The sequence below is a fragment of the Plectropomus leopardus genome, chromosome 1 (genome assembly GCF_026936395.1).
Source record: "Plectropomus leopardus strain MGB_pleo_1.0 chromosome 1, ASM2693639v1, whole genome shotgun sequence".
NCBI lineage: Eukaryota > Metazoa > Chordata > Actinopteri > Perciformes > Serranidae > Plectropomus > Plectropomus leopardus.
Window position 1 is genome coordinate 30,212,378 of NC_142176.1, and position 24,089 is coordinate 30,236,466.

At 36.4% G+C, this 24,089-nt stretch overlaps 1 protein-coding gene across 3 annotated transcripts in view; it reads left to right on the top strand.

Moving 5' to 3' along the window:
• The window catches only part of trpm7 (transient receptor potential cation channel, subfamily M, member 7), a 67,782-nt gene extending 52,384 nt beyond the window's left edge, over positions 1–15,398 (top strand). For all 3 annotated transcript variants that reach the window (XM_088079804.1, XM_088079789.1, XM_088079797.1), the window contains exons 41-49: positions 149–249; positions 615–691; positions 1,354–4,754; positions 5,744–5,835; positions 6,224–6,300; positions 7,272–10,426; positions 11,161–11,246; positions 11,710–11,786; positions 13,792–15,398. The gene's annotated coding sequence lies outside the window, so the exon portion shown is untranslated. The remainder of the gene's footprint in view (positions 1–148; positions 250–614; positions 692–1,353; positions 4,755–5,743; positions 5,836–6,223; positions 6,301–7,271; positions 10,427–11,160; positions 11,247–11,709; positions 11,787–13,791) is intronic.
• Positions 15,399–24,089: the final 8,691 nt, after the last annotated feature.

Genomic DNA, 24,089 nt, shown 5'->3' on the forward strand with positions numbered 1-24,089 from the left:
TTAGAAATAACCTCCAACTCCCTGCATTGAACTCTAGCGCCAGTTCTGCTGATTTTGACAACTTCTGAAATCCTTCATAAGTATGAGAGTTTCTATGTGACAATAAAAAGGTCTAATGAAGAGTTTTCCCTCTGGTTGTTTTGTGTAGTGGTTCAGGATGAGGTTATGGGGGGTGCGTCAATCGGCTTGTTAAAGCCCTCCAGAGGGACATTCCCGATGTGGAGGTGAAGGAACGCAAAGGGAGGGGAGGTAAGCTGCTTTTTCTTTTCCACCCAAACAGTTCATAAACCTCTTTAGTTCCAACACTGTTTGGCTCTTTCCATAGCTCAGTTATTTCTTGTGTCAAATCTGCCAAATTTTTAATTGTTTATATGTAAAAATCCTTAAAAATGTATTGTGAAAGTTTTTGTTTTCTACTGTCATTGTGGTGTCACTTTTAGGAGTTTTCAGTCCTAACTTTGCCTTTAGCAGGGGCATACTGGTTCCAGTCTCTCAGATAACCTGTTTTGCTGGTTGAAGTGCCAGTGCAGATAAAGTATAGATGATGAAATCCATTATGTTGAAGTGACATGGATGTATTTTTATTTTTGCTGTCTCATTTTTCACCCTCACAGGTAGCTTTGAGGTAACATTCAATGATGAGGTCATCCACTCAAAGCTGGGCGGGGGAGGTTTTCCTGATGCTGAAAAGGTCAGTGTGTTAGAGAGCTATTCATCCACTTTGTTAGACGTGACATCTTAAAATAACTAAAACTTAATTTTAAGGGACGTCTGGTCATTTGCTAATTTCATGAGCAAATTACTCATTTGGTACAAAAACTGGAAGCAGTCAGCCAATATGTGCAGAGACCCTGCCCTCTGCCTTTTTATAAAAAGGTAGTGACCAGTTGCCTGTAAGCAGTACGCATTCAAGAGGAAACTACAGAAGCTGCAGGCACAGCGCTGAAAAAAATGCAAATATAGCAAATGAGAGTGCATCTGGTTGGCTCTAACTTTTGTGCTTGATATTGCTTACAAACAATCACTGAAAATTCTTGGATAGTATACTTTTAATTTAGTTTTCTGTTTCAGTGTCACATCATTATTTCGAATGGTGTCCTGTCATTCAGGTAGAAAAATACAGAGGAAATACCGGATTATGTCTCTTTAGCAATTTTATAGTGCTCTCTGGGACACACACAATGAATTATCTTGAATTATCTTGCTGAAATAAACTTAAAGTATTCCTATAAATGTTTGTTTTCCACAAGACTTATTTTCTGCGAATATCGCAAAAAATTAAAATAAAAAATTAGCAGACAAGAAAATTTAATTGTTCTGACCTGAAAAATGTTCTGTGTTTCATGTGACCAGGTGGTGGAGAGGGTGACGAAGAGAATCAGCCAGGGAGGACACAGCTCCAAGCGTTAGAGGATGAAGGTTTAAACAACAGCTGTATTCACACTGCAAGAACATGGTTAGATTTTTATGGTTCAGAACACCTGAGAACAAAAGTGAATTCAAACATTAAAATACGACATTAAAAATCCAAATTGTAATTGTGAACCAACATCCAAACCTTAAAGTGTCTCCGTCAGCCATGAGAAGATCAGACCATAAATCTTCACTGTGAATACAAAGACGAGAGGATGATGAGAGCAACTCTGAGGAACCAGCCACTGATCTGCACTTCTGTTTATGAATGTACACACTAAAAGTCTCAGTGTGTACACGATGCCTAGAAGCTTTTCATCTGACTGGAGCCTGAGAAACTGCTCTCATCATGTCCGTCTGCCATTTACTCACAAACAAATATCTCTACAGCTGCATTTACTCAGGAATTTAAAAAATCAGAAAAAAATAGCTCTTTAAATTTCATATTTGCTATCTGCTTAGATACGTTTCAGGTCTGTGACATGATTGGGCACAAATTTATTTTGTGTATTGTTTGAAATGTTTGGAAATGCGCTTATTCGATCTCTGCCAGTTATTAGCTAGATTACACGATTGATACCACTCTCATATCTGTACATTGATTGTGAAGCTACGGTTAGCTCAGCTCAGCATGAAGACTGGAAACTGGGAGAAACAGTTGACCCGTCTCTGTCCAGTCTACAAAATCTGTTGACCAGCACCTCTGAAGCTCACAAATTATCTGGTGATATCTGGTTTGTTGAATCCGTTCAAAAACCAGAGCGTAAAAATGACAATTTGATGTTTGATGGGGGAGTTATGTGCTGGACTATTTCCAGGCTTGGACCAGTAACCTTCTGGACTCTGTGCTACTGGTCCAGGCCAAGAAATAGTCTGGCAGATAACCTCTCTGAGAAACGGTGGTTTGTCATTTTTATACTTTTGTGTTTTTTACAGGTCAAACAAGACGTCCAGTATCACCTAATAAGTGAGCTGTAGATGTTCTGGTTCGTAGGTTATTGTTAGGTTTGGATGAAGCCAGGCTAGCTGTTTCCCTCTGTTTCCAGTCTTTATGCTAAGCTAAGCTAACCAGCTGCTGGTGGTTGCTGTTCATTTACCACACAGAGGTCAGTGTGGTATCAATATTCTCAACTAACTCTCTGCAAGAAAGCACAATCAGCAGTTTCCAAAAAATGTTGAACTATTCTTTAAAATTGTGGTGGCACTCAGCCATAATGAGTGCCACTATTTCCTCACTTATTTTGTAAACCAACAAACTAAAGAAACCAAAACAAAACTTTTTCAATGTTTTAAAGTCCCTTGCACCCCTTATGGTTGACCACCCTATTCAGTCATTCATGCCTGTATTTCTAAACTGCATTTATATTCTAAAATTCTTCATGAACACACACATGCACTATTAATTGGATTTTTTTGATGAAAACCTAAGTACTGTAATCTGTTACTATTGTAGCATTTCAGCAGTTAAGAAACATTGAGCCAATGAAAAATATACAACATGAGATCTTTAATTTGACTTGCAAAACATATTTGCACTCTGTTTAACAACTTACAATACTTTCATACCGTTGCATCATTTCTAATTCATTTTATCAGAACACATCAACTGCAATAAAACATCTCTGGACAAACAATGATGACTTTGATAAGACTTATTTAATAGTGCTGAGTTATTCCTGAAAAAAGGCTGCACCAGTGTTTAGTTAAATTTCTGTGTGCGGTGATCAGTGCTGGCTGTGTGTTGGGTCAACTGATAAACTGATATGAGTGTCCTTAGAAATCTGTCTGTCTAATCTGACTGTCTAAACTATTCCAATTCAGAAAGTAAGGTAGACCGCATCTGGTTGCACCCTAAGAAACACTCGGTGTCTGTATTCTCACAATCATATCTGATTTAACAGATATGATTGGATTTCATCTGTTTCCAGCAGATAAAATCCAATCATATCTGATAAATCACTGTGAGATGAAAATAAAAATCTGCCTGTTTTAACAATTGAAACAGGCAGCTTTGTATTATAATGCCCGTTTGCTTAATGTACTTTCAACAACGAAAATTTTACATTATCATTGTTTTTTTTTTTTGTTTTTTTTTGCAAAGTAATAGGAATCAGTAAAAGTAGTTGAGTAAATATTTGCCCCTGAAACATATATACAACATATATTTAAAGTCGCTCTATGCAACATGCAGAACATTATTAAAAAAGCAACATAGAATGATAATTCAGCTAAGGACGCTGTGCTGGCATTTGTAAAGTCATTTTTACCCCTGAACCTTAAAGGATAGCTTCACATTTCCAAGTGTATCTTCACACAACACTAGCTGGTCCATATGTAAATTTCAGAAGTTCTTCATCACTTTATCTTCTCCTGTAAATCTGTAAGTTTGAGATCACTTACTAAAGCAATCTTAACGGAGGTGATTGAGAGACAAGATTGCACAGTCTTTGTCCTGTGTAAAAAATGTATTTAGTTCAGTTGAAGCTAATATGAGGCTTCAGCAAACAGGGTTGGTAAAATCAATTCATTTTAGTGCAAAAGACAGAAAAGAATTGTCCTTCATATCCATTGCAGTAGCATTATTAGTAAGCACTCTCTTTTAGGCCAGTATGAACAAGAGGAACCAGTAACTCTTCTAACATACTCAGGGTTCTCACGAAAAAACAGGAAAAGTCATGGAGTTTCACAATCACATTTTCCAAGCCTGGAAAAATCATGGAATTAGTCAAAATTATTAACATTTTTGAAAAGTTGTGGAATAAGTAAAAATCATTTTAAATTTCCTGAAAACTCATGGAATTGTGTTTTGGGTAATGAAATTGCCGCAACAATCTTCCATGGATAACCTACCAAGTGACGTTTTGTGACTCTCACACGCACACATTTCTTAATTTTCTCCCTGTGTTCCTGCTCTCTCTTCATGTATGCAGCATACCTGAAATTATGTTTGAAGTCAGTTTGAATCTGATAAGTTTGGAGAAATGCCTGACAAGTGGGGCAGGAAAACACTTTTTTTTTTTTAAAAAAAAAAAAAAAGGGCTCTTGAAAATTCATAGAAAAAGTTTAGACTTTTTGTCCAAGAAAGTGTAAAGAAACCCTGCAACTCTAGTTTCTTATCCTATGAGCTGTATTTATCCTAAATAAAACCGAGGCCAATTTTGATGCATACACTTGTCAGACTGGTTTACCCTCCCATTGGGTGTGGTTTACTTTATAATAGTCCAACAATAACAACTCTGCATTACATGCAACTCATCTTCGGACTGAAAGTTTGCAGATCTGCATCATCTACAGCCCAATACAAACATGACTAACAGGCATGTCGTCACCATTGAATATAGGTAAGTTTCTAACTTTGTATTTTTCTGCTTAATCTTGCAGTTAGGACCGACTGCAATAAACTCTTTGACATTAGGAGATGTCCATGTTTATTTCAAATTGGGGTATAGTCCTGATGAAAATGGCAGAAATCATGTTTCATTATGTGCATTACCTGTCAGTTAGGCTACTTGATGCGTCACACACTGCTTTTATTTTTCAATTGAACATTTATTTTATGAATAAGAAGTTCAAGGGCAAAGTGAAAATACTAGGCTATATATGGGTAGACTCTTTCCAGGCAGGTTTGTTAGTCATTGTTTGTAAACACGCTCCCAAGCAAAACTGAAAGTAAAAACTAACCACAGATTCACTCACATTTGGTGTTTCGCTTCGCTATGTTTGTGCTTTTTTAGTGCTGTGTTCTTTGGATAGTTGCTGCTTACAGCCTGGCACCTGACCTCACCTGAACGCTGTTTGGGTACACGCCTATACACGTCCTGAACACAGCAAAATAAGACAAGAACAGACAGAGGACAGAGTCTCTGCAGATAAATACCCCGCCACACACCTCTAGTGGGGTCGTAGGTGATGATTGAGGGGGATTACTTCTGTATGGGTCTGGCGGTGTATTTTTTAAGGGGTTTTTTGGTTGTTTGTTTTAGATAAATCCTGTATAGCCTACTATAGGCAAGGCTGAACACCACTTTTAGGATTTTGATGTCTAAATACAATCACTGGAAGTAAAAAGATAATGTTTGGCTATAAATAAACTACACTATGGACTACACATTGAAGTTTTAAAATTCAGTGTGGTATTTACGCATGTATTTTATGTAGTAACATTAAGTGTGGAGGTCTCTGAAGTTTGAGTTAACCACAGACCTTATTTAAGGAGTCTAACCAAAATCCCATTGCCTTTGAAACAAGGGAACTAGAAATGCTGAAATGCTTACTTATTTCTGGGTTCAGTGCTCATTCCTGGGGCCGTCTTGTTTGTTTTGTGTTACAGTGGATGATGAGCGTCTTCGGGGCACTTCCGGAAACTAGTCAACGCCCTCCATCCTGTCGGTGTGGTGGTGCAGGGACACAGAGGGAGGCCCAGTAAGCTGCTTTTTCTCTTTCCATTCCTGCAGTCCTGTATTGAGGCCTGTTTCTGCCATTAAGACAACTTTCAGCGGAAGAAAAAAACGAAAACAAAAAAAATGTACAGTCTAAGTTCTAACCATTTTTGTTTCAGTTGTTCAGTTAGACTATCTGTTTTGCAAAATATGTCCAAAAATATTTTTGAGTGGTTATATTTTGATTGTGGAGACAGAGTTTTTAGTGTCCTCATTTTGCCTTTTAGCAGTGACATACTATTTCCAGTTTCCCAGATAAACCTGATTCACTGGTTGTAGTGCCAATGCAGATAATGTGTGTACATAATGAACTACTTTACATTGAACTGACATGACAAAAAGATTTTCTGTCTCATTTTTCAACTCCACAGATAGCTTTGAGGTGTCAGTGGATGGTCATGTGATCTACTCCAGGTTTAAGACAGGACTGTTTCCTACTTCTAAGACGGTCAGTGTGTTAATGAGATGGATATCTAGTATTTTTAAAAAAGTGACATTTCATTCACAGTTTGGCATATAAAAGTATCTGGTCAACTTAATGTTAAGAGACTACTAGTAATTTTTAGACTGACAACATTCATTCATATTCATTCATATATTCATTCATTAACTGTTTGAATTGCAATTTTTAAAGCATTCAGCCAGTACTTTACATGTCACAACCGACTGCGTTCGTCACAGTAGTAGTGCTTAATGATAATAAAAATAAAAGGTAAAATTAGGTAAAATTAAAAAAAAAATAAAAAAAAATCTAATGATGGTGCTATTTTGAATTGCCTCTTGGTGCCTGAATTATGTGTTTTTCATAACATAAAAACAGATATTTCCACCAAAAATTGGTGCATTGAAGTTCACCACAATGCAGAAAATTAAGTGTTTGATGCTTCAAATATCCTGGGGGAGGACCCCAAGACCTCCCAACTTCTGTTTGTGATTTATAATGACACCTAATTTAGGTTTGAATGTTAAATTTCTAATTGGCCCATTTGTTTAAACATTCAGATATAATTCTATATTACGTGGCTTTTCTACTCTCTAAGAGACTACTGATAATGACATTCCAGCTGCTCAGTTTAATCAAATGTGTTATTCAATTTGGCATGCTTTTTAAACATATTATATATATATATATATATATATATATATATATATATATATATATATTATAATACACAACACAATACTCAAGGAATACAGCTTGCCTACATTTAACTGATGCGAAATTTATCTTGAAGGAAATGTGGATGTGTGTGGCAAATTTCATGGCAATTCATCCATCAGTTGTTAAGTTATTCCACTTTGGGCCAAAGTGGTGAGGTGACTGATAGCCTTCCCCAGAGCTACAAAAAAAAAGTAATTCAACAAATGAGAATTAAACTGTCTTAACCTAAAAAAATGTTTTGTGTTTTATGTGACCAGGTGGTGGAGAGGGTGACGAAGAGAATCAGCCAGGGAGGACACAGCTCCAAGCGTTAGAGGATGAAGGTTTAAACTACAGCTGTATTCACACTGCAAGAACATGGTCTGATTTTTATGGCCCCGAATATCTGGGTACAAAAGTGAATTCAAACATTAAGATACGGCATTAAAACATTTCCAAAATTGTAATTGTGAACCAACATCCAAACGTTAAAGTGTCTCTGTCAGCCATGAGAAGATCAGACCATAAATCTTCACTGTGAATACAAAGACGAGAGGATGATGAGAGCAACTCTGAGGAACCAGCCACTGATCTGCACTTCTGTTTATGAATGTACACACTAAAAGTCTCAGTGTGTACACGATGTCCAGAAGCTTTTCATCTGACTGGAGCCTGAGAAACTGCTCTCATCATGTCCGTCTGCCATTTACTCACAAACAAATATCTCTACAGCTGCATTTACTCAGGAATTAAAAAAATAAGAAAAAGTAACAGTTTTCTAAATTCCATATCTCTCTGTTTAGATAACTCCAAACGTTTTGGCTAGATGAGAGGATAGAAAGGACTTTCATGTTTGTATGATGAATATGAAGCTACCACCAGCTTAGCGTGACGACTGGAAACAGGGAGAAACTGTTATCCTGGCTCTGTCCTGTCAACTTAATCAGCTAACCAGGACCTCTAAAGCTCACTAGGCTAATTAACATGTATCTGGTTTGTTTAAACCATATAGAAATAACAGAGTGTGAAAACAGAGCCAGGCTAGCTGCCTCCCGCTATTTCCAGTCTTTGTAATGGGCTAAGCTAACCAGCTGCTGTCTTTTCCCCCTAACAGAGGTCAGAGTGGTATCAATCGTCTCAACCAACCCTCTGCAAGAAAGCAAAAATAAGCACTTTCCAAAAATTTTGAATTACTCTATAAATTTTGGGTAGTCATACACAGTGTCTGCCACAATTTCCTACTTGATTTGAAAAAAAAAGGATTTTTTTCCAATGTTTTCGAAACAGTTGACACCAGCCTTAACCTGTGTATTCTTTGTGTGGGTGACCAGCCCATTCAACTACCAATACCTGTATTTCTAATCTGCATTTATACTCTAAAATGCTTCATCTTCTAACATATGAGATCTATTTTATATTCATACCTGACATATGCCCCTTTTTCAAATGTACATTAGGGATGTACGATATTTGATTTTTGCCAATATCCAATATGTTGATATTTTATGACTCATTATGGCCAAAGAAAATAACGCACTCTAGATTATGCTCCCACAAATATTTTTTTTTTATCACCAAGCGGTGTGTATTATCTTTTGTCAGACACCTAGCCTTTTTGTCGTTTGAATGTGCTTTTGTAAAATTTTTGCCATATCAATATATGCATTTACATTTTGCGGGCACAAAGATGCAAACATAGAATATAATGCTTTTCACAATATACACATTTACTGGGCAAAACAATAAAACAGCTTAAACCTAGCTTACATGTAAAACAGGCCATCCTTTATTTTTATGTAACAAACAAAACTGTTACCTCCTCCCACTTTAACAGGCTTGGATGATGCTCTCACTATAGAACAGTCTGACAATAGCCAAAACTAGGGCTAATATGACCTATTCTTAACTAAGTAAAGTTGCATAATTTAATGCCATGAAAAATAATTTTGTAAGCAAGTCATATCGGCAGAAAAGGTCATTTCAGGCCAATGCCGATATTTCATTTGAAAGCCGTTATCTGCTGATACCAGTGACCTATCAATATTATCGTGCATCCCTAATACACATGCATCATTACCTGGATAATGTTTTGTAATAAGGGGCTGAACACTACCATCTGTGTTACTGTTGTAGCATTTCAGAGTGAGATACACATTAAATCAATGACAAATGCTCCATATGCACACACATTTTAACAACTAACACCATTGCTCTACCGTTGTATCCAGTGGTGTAGAGGTAGCTGATGAGGTGGGCGTACTTCAAGGTAGATTACTGAGGAGAAAGTGGGTATACTCTTTTAGATATTTAAGTGGCTTTTTGGAATGCTAGGTGGGTATACTATGAACGATCAAAAAAAAAGATGGATACCCTGTACACCTGCGTATATCCTCCACTACACCACTGGTTGTATCATTTCTAATCAGTTCCATCATAACACATCAAATGCAATAAAACATCACTGGACAAACAACGATGACTTTGATACTACTTATTTAACAGTGCTGAGTTATTCTGGAAAAGAAGTCTACACCAGTGCTTCTTCAGATTCTGTATGTGTGGTGCTCAGTGCTGGCTGTGTGTCAGATCGACTGATCCGAACGTCCTTAAGAGATGAGCCAGACCCCCTAAACTGTTGCAGCTTACTCGTTCCTCTGTTTCCAGCAAACTCAAATCATATCTGAGAAATCACTTTGGGATGAAAATTACAAAGCTGCCTATTTTAGCTAATTCATATAATGCCAGTTTGGTCAATGTACTTGAAACAATTAATATTTTATGTTCTCATGATAGCTTTTTTGCAAAGTAATAGGCGTCATTTAAAGTAGTTGAATAAAGAGTATTTGCTTCATCAGTGTATTGGAGTAAGAGTAAGTAACATAAAATGTCATGTCAAAATTGTACTGTTTCAAATGTGTATTTAGCCACCTTTCATCTGTGGAGAATTGATTATGTCTTTAGACTATTTAAAGTCACACAACACTCAAAACATTATTATAGCAGCAATATAGAGGGATGGTTGAGCTACAAACACTGAGCTGGCATTTCACTTTCACCTTAACCTTAGAGATAGATTAACATTTTTCAGTTGTATCTTTATACAGACTATTTGGGTCCATATGTACACTGCAAAAGTTGCCCAGTATGAACAGGAAGAACTTTTTTTTTTTTAACATACTGCATGAGAAGAAGAAACTGAACATATACTGAAAACTTTCAAACTGTACATATCCTAATAGTAGATAGGCGACGCACACACGATACACTGATTTACCCTCCCACTGGGTGTGGTTTACTTTATAATAATGCAACAATCGTGACTCAGCATTATATGCAACTCATCGTCGAGCTGAAAGTCTGCAACTCTGCATCGAGTCCAGCCTCATACAAACATGAGTAACGCGGATAAGCCCTCTGTCTTTGTTGAACATAGGTGAGTTTATAACTTTGAATCTATATTTACATATAGTTATTCTGCTTAATCGTATAGTTAGGGGCAAACCCTAATACACTCAGTAACGTCGGGAGGTAGATTATTGCTTAATTTCAAATCAGGGTGTGGTTTTACTGCAACAGGCAAAAAACACATCTGTACTTTGCAACTTGGTGCGACAGTTCACATTATATTTGCCTTTTTAATGGTCTTCTGAGCGGGATTGTCGGTTACTGTTTGTGCACACGCATGCCAGCGAGTAAAAATAAAAACCAACCCCAGCTCTACTTTCATTTGGCATTTCGCCTCGCTATATTTGTATTTTGTGTCTCTTTGAAAGTCCCAAGTACAGGAAGTACAGGAAACGAACAAAAAATATGCAGAGGACAGTCTCACCGCGACAAACTTTTAGCAGGTTATAAATTATGAGAATATTTCGCCTACATCGTTTATGAGGGAAAATACTGCTTTATCTAACGTTTATGGACTATTTTTAAGAAGCTCATGGGGAAAAAAAGCGGAAATATATTTGGCTCGACTCAACGTAACGAAGATATGTTACATATTTTAACTGATGTTGGTTATAATGCGGAAATAGCCTACTTATGTCTGCATTGAACTGGAGTTTTGAATTCAGGATATTTTGATACGTGTGGAAGTCCTTTATTGAGAAAGTTTCTATGTGCCCATAGTGAGGTTTATTGTGTTTCGCTCTGGGTTGCTTTCTGTTACAGTGGATGATGATCCTCCTCATGGCGCTTCCGTGAACTGGAGCAAATCCTCAAGGATGTGCAGGTGGTGGGGACTAAAGGGAGGCCAGGTAAGCAGCTTTTTCTTTCTCTCATTCTCACTGTTCACGATTAGAGAGTTTATTTCTGCCAATAAGTAAAAAATGTTGACTTTTCAATGACACACTGGGGAAAAAAGTTAACACTGCTTGTTTGTTTGTCTCCATTGTTCAGTTATTTCTTGTGCCAAATAATAATAATAATAAACAATAAACCAAAAACAAACTTTATATATATATATATATATATATATATATATATATATATATATATATATATATATATATATATGAGTGTTTAAATTTCAAAATCTTTCAGGAGATTTTAGTGCCCCAATTGGCCTTTTAGCAGTGACACACTGTCTCCAGCTTCTCAGATAAAACCTGTCTTACTGGCTGCGATGCCAATGCAGATATTGTGTGTACATAATAAACTACATATTGAGCTGACATAGATGGATTTTCATTTGTGCCGTCTCATTTTTCACCCTCACAGGCAGCTTTGAGGTCACATTTAAGGATGAGCTGATCTACTCCAAGCTTGAGAAGGGATCTTTTCCTGATAACAATGAGGTCAGTGTTTCAGTAAGATAGATATATACTATTTGTTAATAGTGACATCTTTTTAACACTACGGCAGACTGCTGGTAATTAGCTCATTTAAAAAAAAAAACATGTTACAGACTGTTCAATGTCTTAGTGATTTTCATTAACTGTTAAAATCATAACTTAAGGCTAGGTCATAATACAATTTGTATGTCAAGGAAAAAGTAAAAAAAAAAAAAAAAGATTCTTCTGGTACAAAAACTTAAAGTAGTCAGCCAATAGCCTCCTTCACATGACCCATTACACCCGACTACATTCTTCACAGTAGTGTGTAATACGTTTTTGTGGTGTGGGCTTCACAAAAACACATTTTTTAGACTCTTAAGTATTTGGGTGTGTAGCCCACAAAGCTAAAACCTAAAAAAAGAGATAGTTTGGGAATTCTGAAGTGGGTCTAATGCACTGCCTGTTTACAAGAACAGACGGGACTCGTACCCAAAAGCTCAGAATTTCCTTGTCTGTAACTGTGTTAATCTGTTTTTGTATAATACTTTTTCCATTGTTTGAAATAAATAAATATCAAATCAAATCAATTACATTGCCGTATAGAGGCTGTCAATATCCTTTTAACCACTTTAAAAAGGTTTACCCCAAAAAAAAATCATTATCAATCTGTATTGAGAGTGTTTTCACTGCTTTACTTCTCTGTGACTCTGCCCTTTTCTTTGGTACTGCATTTTCTCATAACTTCCTTATTCTTAGGCAGAAGCCCGATTGAGTCAATATCAAGTTGCAGCACAGCTGTTTGACTCACAAAGTACTGTTACAGACTGTTATGCAATCCCACTGAAACAAAACCTCACATTTCTAAAGATTTCACATGCTTGTATTTTTGCTGGCTGTTCAGACAAAGAAATGAAAACTGCTGTGACCATTTAAACTAAATACAGATGTAAACACTTCACTTGCAAGACTGAAACAACTCTGTGTTTGTAGTGAACATTTCTCTCAGGAGAATTATATAAAGCCACCGCAAACCGTCAACACCAGAGAACAATACTGAACCCAACCATGTAAAATTACAATAAATACCTACAGATAAATGGAAAAGATTCACAAAACAACCAGTGAAGTGTGAAGAGCTGACATCCTCTGATTTAGACAGATGCTGAGGTTGTGTAGTTACCAACTCCAGGCAGCAGCAGTTTCTGTGTTAACAGTACACAATTAGCTTCTGCTTCGAAAGAAATGTCCCCTCTCTGTCTCATTTTTGGCCGGTTAGGTCTCCCTCCTCAAAAGTTCTCCTACTCTGTACACTAGTTAGTTAAAGTATCCCTTTTGTCTCCACGGTGAACCCCATTACATCATCGCTGTCATAATCACTCTTGTATTTGTTGTCTCTTCTATAAACCGCCAAAAGTTTGACTCAAGCAGCTAACCAGCGGCTTAATACTGTGGACGGCTCTGTTGGGCTTCTGTGCAGGAATAGAGAAGTTACATGGTTGGGAACATGTAGTGCCAAAGGAAAAGGCTGTGTGACAGCAAGGTAAAGAGGTGAAAACTCAGTACTGCATCCTCTTAGACTGATACGATTTTTTTTAGGTAGGCCTTTTTTAAATTGACTAAAATATGTTTTGATATTGACCCTCTTTACAGCCAAGTAATACTGAGCTTTGGGCTGTGTGCCCCCTCTGTTTCTGCAAAGAGGCAGTGTCGACCACCAGCTACAGTATCTAATACATTAACTATTCATAAGTATATAATACAGCCCCACTTTAAAAAATCAGAACTAATCCCTTTATGTAAGTTATGTTTGAAACCTTTCATACTTAAAGGTTTAATATGCAGCATTTACCTAACAAAAAATCAGGTAAAACAAAAAATCCCTTTCAATCGTCACTTATGATCCATGGGAAATGTTTGGCGGTGTATTTATCTCCAGAGACTCTTTCCTCTGCCTATATTTTCTTCACATTGTTCTGTGTTCAGGATATTTCAGGATGTTTTTTTTTTTTGTGTTTCATGTGACCAGGTGGCGAAGAAAGTGAATGACAGAATTGGCAAATAGAGGACAAAGCTCTAGAAGATGAACCATTATAAGACTGAGACTTAAACACCAGCTGTATTCACACTGCAAGAACATGATCTGATTTTTATGGTTCAGACTACAATATCTGACAGCTGCCTATCTGGATACAAAAGTAAATTCAAACATTGAAATATGACATTAAAAAAGAATTAAAGTTGTAATTGTGAACCAAAATCAAAACCTTAAAGTGTCTCCGTCAGCCATGAGAAGATCAGACCATAAATCTTCACTGTGAATACAAAGACGAGAGGATGATGAGAGCAACTCTGAGGAACCAGCCACTGATCTGCACTTCTGTTTATGAATGTACACACTAAAAGTCTCAGTGTGTACACGATGTCCAGAAGCTTTTCATCTGACTGGAGCCTGAGAAACTGCTCTCATCATGTCCGTCTGCCATTTACTCACAAACAAATATCTCTACAGCTGCATTTACTCAGGAATTTAAAAAATCAGAAAAAAATAGCTCTTCTTTAAATTTCATATTTGCTGTCTGCTTAGATACGTTTCAGGTCTGTGACATGATTGGGCACAAATTTATTTTGTGTATTGTTTGAAATGTTTGGAAATGCACTTATTCGATCTCTGCCAGTTATTAGCTAGATGACACGATTGATACCACTCTCATATCTGTACATTGATTGTGAAGCTACGGTTAGCTCAGCTCAGCATGAAGACTGGAAACTGGGAGAAACAGTTGACCCGTCTCTGTCCAGTCTACAAAATCTGTTGACCAGCACCTCTGAAGCTCACAAATTATCTGGTGATATCTGGTTTGTTGAATCCGTTCAAAAACCAGAGCGTAAAAATGACAATTTGATGTTTGATGGGGGAGTTATGTGCTGGACTATTTCCAGGCTTGGACCAGTAACCTTCTGGACTCTGTGCTACTGGTCCAGGCCAAGAAATAGTCTGGCAGATAACCTCTCTGAGAAACGGTGGTTTGTCATTTTTATACTTTTGTGTTTTTTACAGGTCAAACAAGACGTCCAGTATCACCTAATAAGTGAGCTGTAGATGTTCTGGTTCGTAGGTTATTGTTAGGTTTGGATGAAGCCAGGCTAGCTGTTTCCCTCTGTTTCCAGTCTTTATGCTAAGCTAAGCTAACCAGCTGCTGGTGGTTGCTGTTCATTTACCACACAGAGGTCAGTGTGTATCAATATTCTCAACTAACTCTCTGCAAGAAAGCACAATCAGCAGTTTCCAAAAAATTGGGTGACCACCCTATTCAACCATTAACGCCTGCATTTCCAATTTGTATGTATACCCTTAAGATACTTAATAAACACACACATGCCCTGTTACTTGGATTGTGTATTGTAATGAAAAGCTAATAACTATCATCTGTGTTACCATTGTCGCATTTTAGCAGTTAAGAGCAACATTAAATCAATGTCAAATAGGCTATTCCATATGAGATCTTTAATTTGGCTTGGAAAAATATATTTGCACTCTTTTTAACAACTTACACCATTGTTATACCATTGTATCATTTGTAATCAGTTCTATCAAATCACATCAAATGCAATAAAACATCACTGGACAAACAACGACGACTCTACGACTTATTTAACAGTGCTGAGTTATTCTGGAAAAGAAGTCTACACCAGTCTATAGTCAAATTTTTGTCTGTGTGGTGATCAGTGCTGGCTGTGTGTCGGATCAACTGATCTGATCTTCCTTCTCCAAAGAATATCAGCTAGACTTCCTGAACTGTTCCTGCTGACTTGTCACTTTATGTCGAGCAGATAAAAAACAAATCATATCTGACAAATCTCTGTAGGATGAAAATACAAAGCTGCTAGCTACAATTTCATGTAATGCTGATGTGGTCAGTGTACCTACAACAATTCATTTTTTATGTTCTTATTAAAAGGAGGAGTTCAATAAAAAGTGTAATATTTGCCTCTGAAATGTACTAGAATAGAAGAAGTAATGCAGGTCTGTTTCAAACTTAGTTATCCATCATCTGAGGAGAATTGATTATGCCATCATCTGGGACTCAGATGCAGACAAAGGCACCAAACACCAGTCACAGTTTATCAAATCCAAATCTTTACTGAAGGAAGCAGGGGCCATAAACTCATAGATTGTCAGCGAAGGCAGAAAAGTCAATCCGGGGAAGTAACTAAGTCCAAAAATCCAAGCAGAGTCAAAGAACTGGCTGGAAAGCATGAAGACACGGGCAGCAATGACAATCTGGCAAATGAATGGAGGAAATACTGGGCTTTAAATACACAAGGGCTGATTACTAACTGCAAACAGGCGAGTAACTAGACACAGGTATTGCACATGAAGCATTCAAAAAAGGCTGGAAAACTCAGGGAGTAAAACTGGCACTGAACACAATGGCTGTGTCCGAAACCGTTCTGTATCACGGATATAGTGCACTATATAGTGCATTGTATCGCCATTTTGTAGTCGTGTCCAAATTCTCTGCTGTTAATTTCATCCACTATATAGTGAACTATAAAATGCCCACAATGCACAGCAAATTTGAGTGTACATATGATGTTCACTACATTTAGCTCCCATCTACCACAATGCAATGCAGTCATGTTTTTTCGAGGGGAAAAATTCCAAGGTTGTGTCCGAAATCTCGCTTGGTTATTCCCTATATAGTGCACTATTTAATACACACTACATAGTGAGTAGTGAGTGAGTGAATGAGGGGATAGTTTCGAACACAGCTATTTAGAGCACGTCAAAGTAAAGAGAAACTTGACAGAACATCTCAACACTAAAAAGTGTGTCGACATGCTATTCTATGTTGTTTTCGGCCCTCTTTTGACATGTGATATTTTGACATTTTTCGCCGTACTATACTATGCAATTTTTGGTCATTTTTTAGACATGCTGAAATATAGATTTTTTTGCTTGTTTTTTTGTTATTTGTTAAACATGTCATGCTATAATGTGTCTCATCATGCTATTCTATGTTGTTTTCAGCCCGTTTTTTTGACATGTCATATTATGTTGTTTTTGGCCATATTTGCACGTGTTAATGCTACGGTGTATCTCAGCATGCTATTTTATTTGTTATTATGTTATTATTTGTTTTCAGCTGTTTTTGGGACGTCAGATTTTGAAATTTTTGCCATACTTGCTTGCCTTGCTTTTTTGGTGCTTTCAACATGTTAGATGATGGTGTTTTGAAATATATTTGCACATTTTAATGCTATGGTGTGTCTCAACATGTTATTACATTCTATTTTAAGGTGTTTTCAGCAGGTTTTTTTGGGACATGTCAAATTTTGCCATTTTTGCCATACTATAGCCTTACTTTTTTCGTCAGTTTTTCAACATGCTATATTATGTTGTTTTTGACTATTTTTGCATGTTTAAATGCTATGGCGTGTCTCAGCACGCTATTTTATGCTGTTTTAAGGTGTTTTCAGCTGTTTTTAGGACATGTCAAATTTTGACATTTTTGCCATACTATAGCCTTGCTTTTTTCGTCAGTTTTTCAACATGCTATATTATGTTGTTTTTGACTATTTTTGCATGTTTACATGCTATGGCGTGTCTCAGCACGCTATTTTATGCTGTTTTAAGCTGTTTTCAGCTGTTTTTGGGACATGTCAAATTTTGATATTTTTGCCATACTATAGCCTTGCTTTTTTCGTCAATTTTTCAACATGCTATATTAATTTCTTTTTGACTATTTTTGCACGTTTAAATGCTATGGCGTGTCTCAGCACGCTATTTTATGCCTCCTTGGCTTGTTTTCAGCTGTTTTTGGGACATGTCAAATTTTGACATTTTTGCCATACTATAGCCTTGCTTTTTTCGTCAATTTTTCAACATGCTATATTATATTGTTTATGACTACTTTTGCACGTTTAAATGCTATGGTGTGTCTCAGCACGCTATTTTATGCCTCCTTGGCTTGTTTTCAGCTGTTTTTGGGACATGTCAAATTTTGACATTTTTGCCATACTATAGCCTTGCTTTTTTCGTCAGTTTTTCAATATGCTATACTATGTTGTTTTTCACTATTTTTGCACGTTTAAATGCTATGGCGTGTCTCAGCACGCTATTTTATGCCTCCTTGGCTTGTTTTCAGCTGTTTTTGGGACATGTCAAATTTTGACATTATTGCCATACTATAGCCTTGCTTTTTTCGTCAGTTTTTCAACATGCTATATTATGTTGTTTTTGACTACTTTTGCACATTTAAATGCTATGGTGTGTCTCAGCACGCTATTTTATGCCTCCTTGGCTTGTTTTCAGCTGTTTTTGGGACATGTCAAATTTTGACATTTTTGCCATACTATAGCCTTGCTTTTTTCGTCAATTTTTCAGCATGCTACATTATGTTATTTTTGACTATTTTTGTACATTTAAATGCTATGGTGTGTCTCAGCACGCTATTTTATTCCTCCATGGCGTGTTTTCAGCTGTTTTTGGGACATGTCAAATTTTGACATTTTTGCCATACTATAGCCTTGCTTTTTTCGTCAGTTTTTCAACATGCTATATTATGTTGTTTTTGACTACTTTTGCACGTTTAAATGCTATGGCGAGTCTCAGCACGCTATTTTATGCTGTTTCAAGGTGTTTTCAGCTGTTTTTAGGACATGTCAAATTTTGACATTTTTGCCATACTATAGCCTTGCTTTTTTTGTCAGTTTTTCAACATGCTATATTATGTTGTTTTTGACTATTTTTGCATATTTAAATGCTATGGCGTGTCTCAGCATGCTATTTTATGCTGTTTCAAGGTGTTTTCAGCTGTTTTTAGGACATGTCAAATTTTGACATTTTTGCCATACTATAGCCTTGCTTTTTTCATCAGTTTTTCAGCATGCTACATTATGTTGTTTTTGACTGATTTTGTACATTTAAATGCTATGGTGTGTCTCAGCACGCTATTTTATGCTGTTTTAAGGTGTTTTCAGCTGTTTTTAGGACATGTCAAATTTTGACATTTTTGCCATACTATAGCCTTGCTTTTTTCGTCAGTTTTTCAACATGCTATATTATCTTGTTTTTGACTATTTTTGCACGTTTAAATGCTATGGCGTGTCTCAGCACGCTATTTTATGCCTTCTTGAGGTGTTTTCAGCTATTTTTGGGACATGTCAAATTTTGACATTTTTGCCATACTATAGCCTTGCTTTTTTCGTCAGTTTTTCAACATGCTATATTATCTTGTTTTTGACTATTTTTGCACGTTTAAATGCTATGGCGTGTCTCAGCACGCTATTTAATACCTCCTTGGCGTGTTTTCAGCTGTTTTTGGGACATGTCAAATTTTGACATTTTTGCCATACTATAGCCTTGCTTTTTTCGTCAGTTTTTCAACATGCTATATTATCTTGTTTTTGACTACTTTTGCACGTTTAAATGCTATGGCGTGTCTCAGCACGCTATTTTATGCCTCCTTGGCTTGTTTTCAGCTGTTTTTGGGACATGTCAAATTTTGACATTTTTGCCATACTATAGCCTTGCTTTTTTCGTCAGTTTTTCAACATGCTATATTATGTTGTTTTTGACTATTTTTGCACGTTTAAATGCTATGGCGTGTCTCAGCACGCCATTTAATACCTCCTTGGCTTGTTTTCAGCTGTTTTCGGGACTTGTCAAATTTTGACATTTTTGCCATACTATAGCCTTGCTTTTTTCGTCAGTTTTTCAACATGTCATATTATGTTGTTTTTGACGATTTTTGTACGTTTAAATGCTATGGCGTGTCTCAGCACGCTATTTTATGCCTCCTTGGCGTGTTTTCAGCTGTTTTTGGGACATTTCAAATTTTGACATTTTTGCCATACTATAGCCTTGCTTTTTTTGTCAGTTTTCCAACATGCTATATTATGTTGTTTTTGACTATTTTTGCACGTTTAAATGCTATGGCGTGTCTCAGCACGCTATTTTATGCTGCTTTAAGGTGTTTTCAGCTGTTTTTAGGATATGTCAAATTTTGACATTTTTGCCATACTATAGCCTTGCTTTTTTCGTCAGTTTTTCAACATGCTATATTATGTTGTTTTTGACTATTTTTGTACGATTAAATGCTATGGCGTGTCTCAGCACGCTATTTAATACCTCCTTGGCGTGTTTTCAGCTGTTTTTGGGACATGTCAAATTTTGACATTTTTGCCATACTATAGCCTTGCTTTTTTCGTCAGTTTTTCAACATGCTATATTATCTTGTTTTTGACTATTTTTGCACGTTTAAATGCTATGGCGTGTCTCAGCACGCTATTTAATACCTCCTTGGCGTGTTTTCAGCTGTTTTTGGGACATGTCAAATTTTGACATTTTTGCCATACTATAGCCTTGCTTTTTTCGTCAGTTTTTCAACATGCTATATTATCTTGTTTTTGACTATTTTTGCACGTTTAAATGCTATGGCGTGTCTCAGCACGCTATTTTATGCCTCCTTGGCTTGTTTTCAGCTGTTTTTGGGACATGTCAAATTTTGACATTTTTGCCATACTATAGCCTTGCTTTTTTCGTCAGTTTTTCAACATGCTATATTATCTTGTTTTTGACTATTTTTGCACGTTTAAATGCTATGGTGTGTCTCAGCATGCTATTTTATGCCTCCTTGGCTTGTTTTCAGCTGTTTTTGGGACATGTCAAATTTTGACATTTTTGCCATACTATAGCCTTGCTTTTTTCGTCAGTTTTTCAACATGCTATATTAATTTCTTTTTGACTATTTTTGCACGTTTAAATGCTATGGCGTGTCTCAGCACGCTATTTTATTCCTCCATGGCGTGTTTTCAGCTGTTTTTAGGACATGTCAAATTTTGACATTTTTGCCATACTATAGCCTTGCTTTTTTCGTCAGTTTTTCAACATGCTATATTAATTTCTTTTTGACTATTTTTGCACGTTTAAATGCTATGGCGTGTCTCAGCACGCTATTTTATGCTGTTTTAAGGTGTTTTCAGCTGTTTTTAGGACATGTCAAATTTTGACATTCTTGCCATACTATAGCCTTGCTTTTTTCGTCAGTTTTTCAATATGCTATATTATCTTGTTTTTGACTATTTTTGCACGTTTAAATGCTATGGCGTGTCTCAGCACGCTATTTTATGCCTTCTTGAGGTGTTTTCAGCTGTTTTTGGGACATGTCAAATTTTGACATTTTTGCCATACTATAGCCTTGCTTTTTTCGTCAGTTTTTCAACATGCTATATTATCTTGTTTTTGACTATTTTTGCACGTTTAAATGCTATGGCGTGTCTCAGCACGCTATTTAATACCTCCTTGGCGTGTTTTCAGCTGTTTTTGGGACATGTCAAATTTTGACATTTTTGCCATACTATAGCCTTGCTTTTTTCGTCAGTTTTTCAACATGCTATATTATCTTGTTTTTGACTATTTTTGCACGTTTAAATGCTATGGCGTGTCTCAGCACGCTATTTTATGCCTCCTTGGCTTGTTTTCAGCTGTTTTTGGGACATGTCAAATTTTGACATTTTTGCCATACTATAGCCTTGCTTTTTTTGTCAGTTTTTCAACATGCTATATTATGTTGTTTTTGACTATTTTTGCACATTTAAATGCTATGGCGTGTCTCAGCACGCTATTTTATGCCTCCTTGGCTTGTTTTCAGCTGTTTTTGGGACATGTCAAATTTTGACATTTTTGCCATACTATAGCCTTGCTTTTTTCGTCAGTTTTTCAACATGCTATATTATCTTGTTTTTGACTATTTTTGCACGTTTAAATGCTATGGCGTGTCTCAGCACGCTATTTTATGCCTCCTTGGCTTGTTTTCAGCTGTTTTTGGGACATGTCAAATTTTGACATTTTTGCCATACTATAGCCTTGCTTTTTTCGTCAGTTTTTCAACATGCTATATTAATTTCTTTTTGACTATTTTTGCACGTTTAAATGCTATGGCGTGTCTCAGCACGCTATTTTATGCTGTTTTAAGGTGTTTTCAGCTGTTTTTAGGACATGTCAAATTTTGACATTTTTGCCATACTATAGCCTTGCTTTTTTCGTCAGTTTTTCAACATGCTATATTATGTTGTTTTTGACTACTTTTGCACGTTTAAATGCTATGGCGTGTCTCAGCACGCTATTTTATGCCTCCTTGGCTTGTTTTCAGCTGTTTTTGGGACATGTCAAATTTTGACATTTTTGCCATACTATAGCCTTGCTTTTTTCGTCAGTTTTTCAACATGCTATATTATCTTGTTTTTGACTATTTTTGCACGTTTAAATGCTATGGCGTGTCTCAGCACGCTATTTTATGCCTTCTTGAGGTGTTTTCAGCTATTTTTGGGACATGTCAAATTTTGACATTTTTGCCATACTATAGCCTTGCTTTTTTCGTCAGTTTTTCAACATGCTATATTATCTTGTTTTTGACTATTTTTGTACGTTTAAATGCTATGGCGTTTCTCAGCACGCTATTTAATACCTCCTTGGCGTGTTTTCAGCTGTTTTTGGGACATGTCAAATTTTGACATTTTTGCCATACTATAGCCTTGCTTTTTTCGTCAGTTTTTCAACATGCTATATTATGTTGTTTTTGACTACTTTTGCACGTTTAAATGCTATGGCGTGTCTCAGCACGCTATTTTATGCTGTTTTAAGGTGTTTTCAGCTGTTTTTAGGACATGTCAAATTTTGACATTTTTGCCATACTATAGCCTTGCTTTTTTCGTCAGTTTTTCAACATGCTATATTATCTTGTTTTTGACTATTTTTGCACGTTTAAATGCTATGGCGTGTCTCAGCACGCCATTTAATACCTCCTTGGCGTGTTTTCAGCTGTTTTTGGGACATGTCAAATTTTGACATTTTTGCCATACTATAGCCTTGCTTTTTTCGTCAGTTTTTCCAACATGCTATATTATATTGTTTTTGACTATTTTTGTACGTTTAAATGCTATAGCATTTCTCAGCACGCTATTTTATGTCTCCTTGGCGTGTTTTCAGCTGTTTTTAGGACATGTCAAATTTTGACATTTTTGCCATACTATAGCCTTGCTTTTTTCGTCAGTTTTTCAACATGCTATATTATCTTGTTTTTGACTATTTTTGTACGTTGAAATGCTATGGCGTGTCTCAGCACGCTATTTTATGTTGTTTCAAGGTGTTTTCAGCTGTTTTTAGGACATGTCAAATTTTGACATTTTTGCCATACTATAGCCTTGCTTTTTTCGTCAGTTTTTCAACATGCTATATTATGTTGTTTTTGACTATTTTTGCACGTTTAAATGCTATGGCGTGTCTCAGCACGCTATTTAATACCTCCTTGGCGTGTTTTCAGCTGTTTTTGGGACATGTCAAATTTTGACATTTTTGCCATACTATAGCCTTGCTTTTTTCGTCAGTTTTTCAACATGCTATATTATCTTGTTTTTGACTATTTTTGCACGTTTAAATGCTATGGCGTGTCTCAGCACGCTATTTTATGCCTCCTTGGCTTGTTTTCAGCTGTTTTTGGGACATGTCAAATTTTGACATTTTTGCCATACTATAGCCTTGCTTTTTTCGTCAGTTTTTCAACATGCTATATTATCTTGTTTTTGACTATTTTTGCACGTTTAAATGCTATGGCGTGTCTCAGCACGCTATTTTATGCTGTTTTAAGGTGTTTTCAGCTGTTTTTGGGACATGTCAAATTTTGACATTTTTGCCATACTATAGCCTTGCTTTTTTCGTCAGTTTTTCAACATGCTATATTATCTTGTTTTTGACTACTTTTTTTGCGTTTAAATGCTATGGCGTGTCTCAGCACGCTATTTTATGCTTCCTTGGCTTGTTTTCAGCTGTTTTTATGACATGTCAAATTTTGACATTTTTGCCATACTATAGCCTTGCTTTTTTCGTCAGTTTTTCAACATGCTATATTATGTTGTTTTTGACTATTTTTGCACGTTTAAATGCTATGGCGTGTCTCAGCACGCCATTTAATACCTCCTTGGCTTGTTTTCAGCTGTTTTCGGGACTTGTCAAATTTTGACATTTTTGCCATACTATAGCCTTGCTTTTTTCGTCAGTTTTTCAACATGCTATATTATGTTGTTTTTGACGATTTTTGTACGTTTAAATGCTATGGCGTGTCTCAGCACGCTATTTTATGCCTCCTTGGCGTGTTTTCAGCTGTTTTTGGGACATTTCAAATTTTGACATTTTTGCCATGCTATAGCCTTGCTTTTTTTGTCAGTTTTCCAACATGCTATATTATGTTGTTTTTGACTATTTTTGCACGTTTAAATGCTATGGCGTGTCTCAGCACGCTATTTTATGCTGCTTTAAGGTGT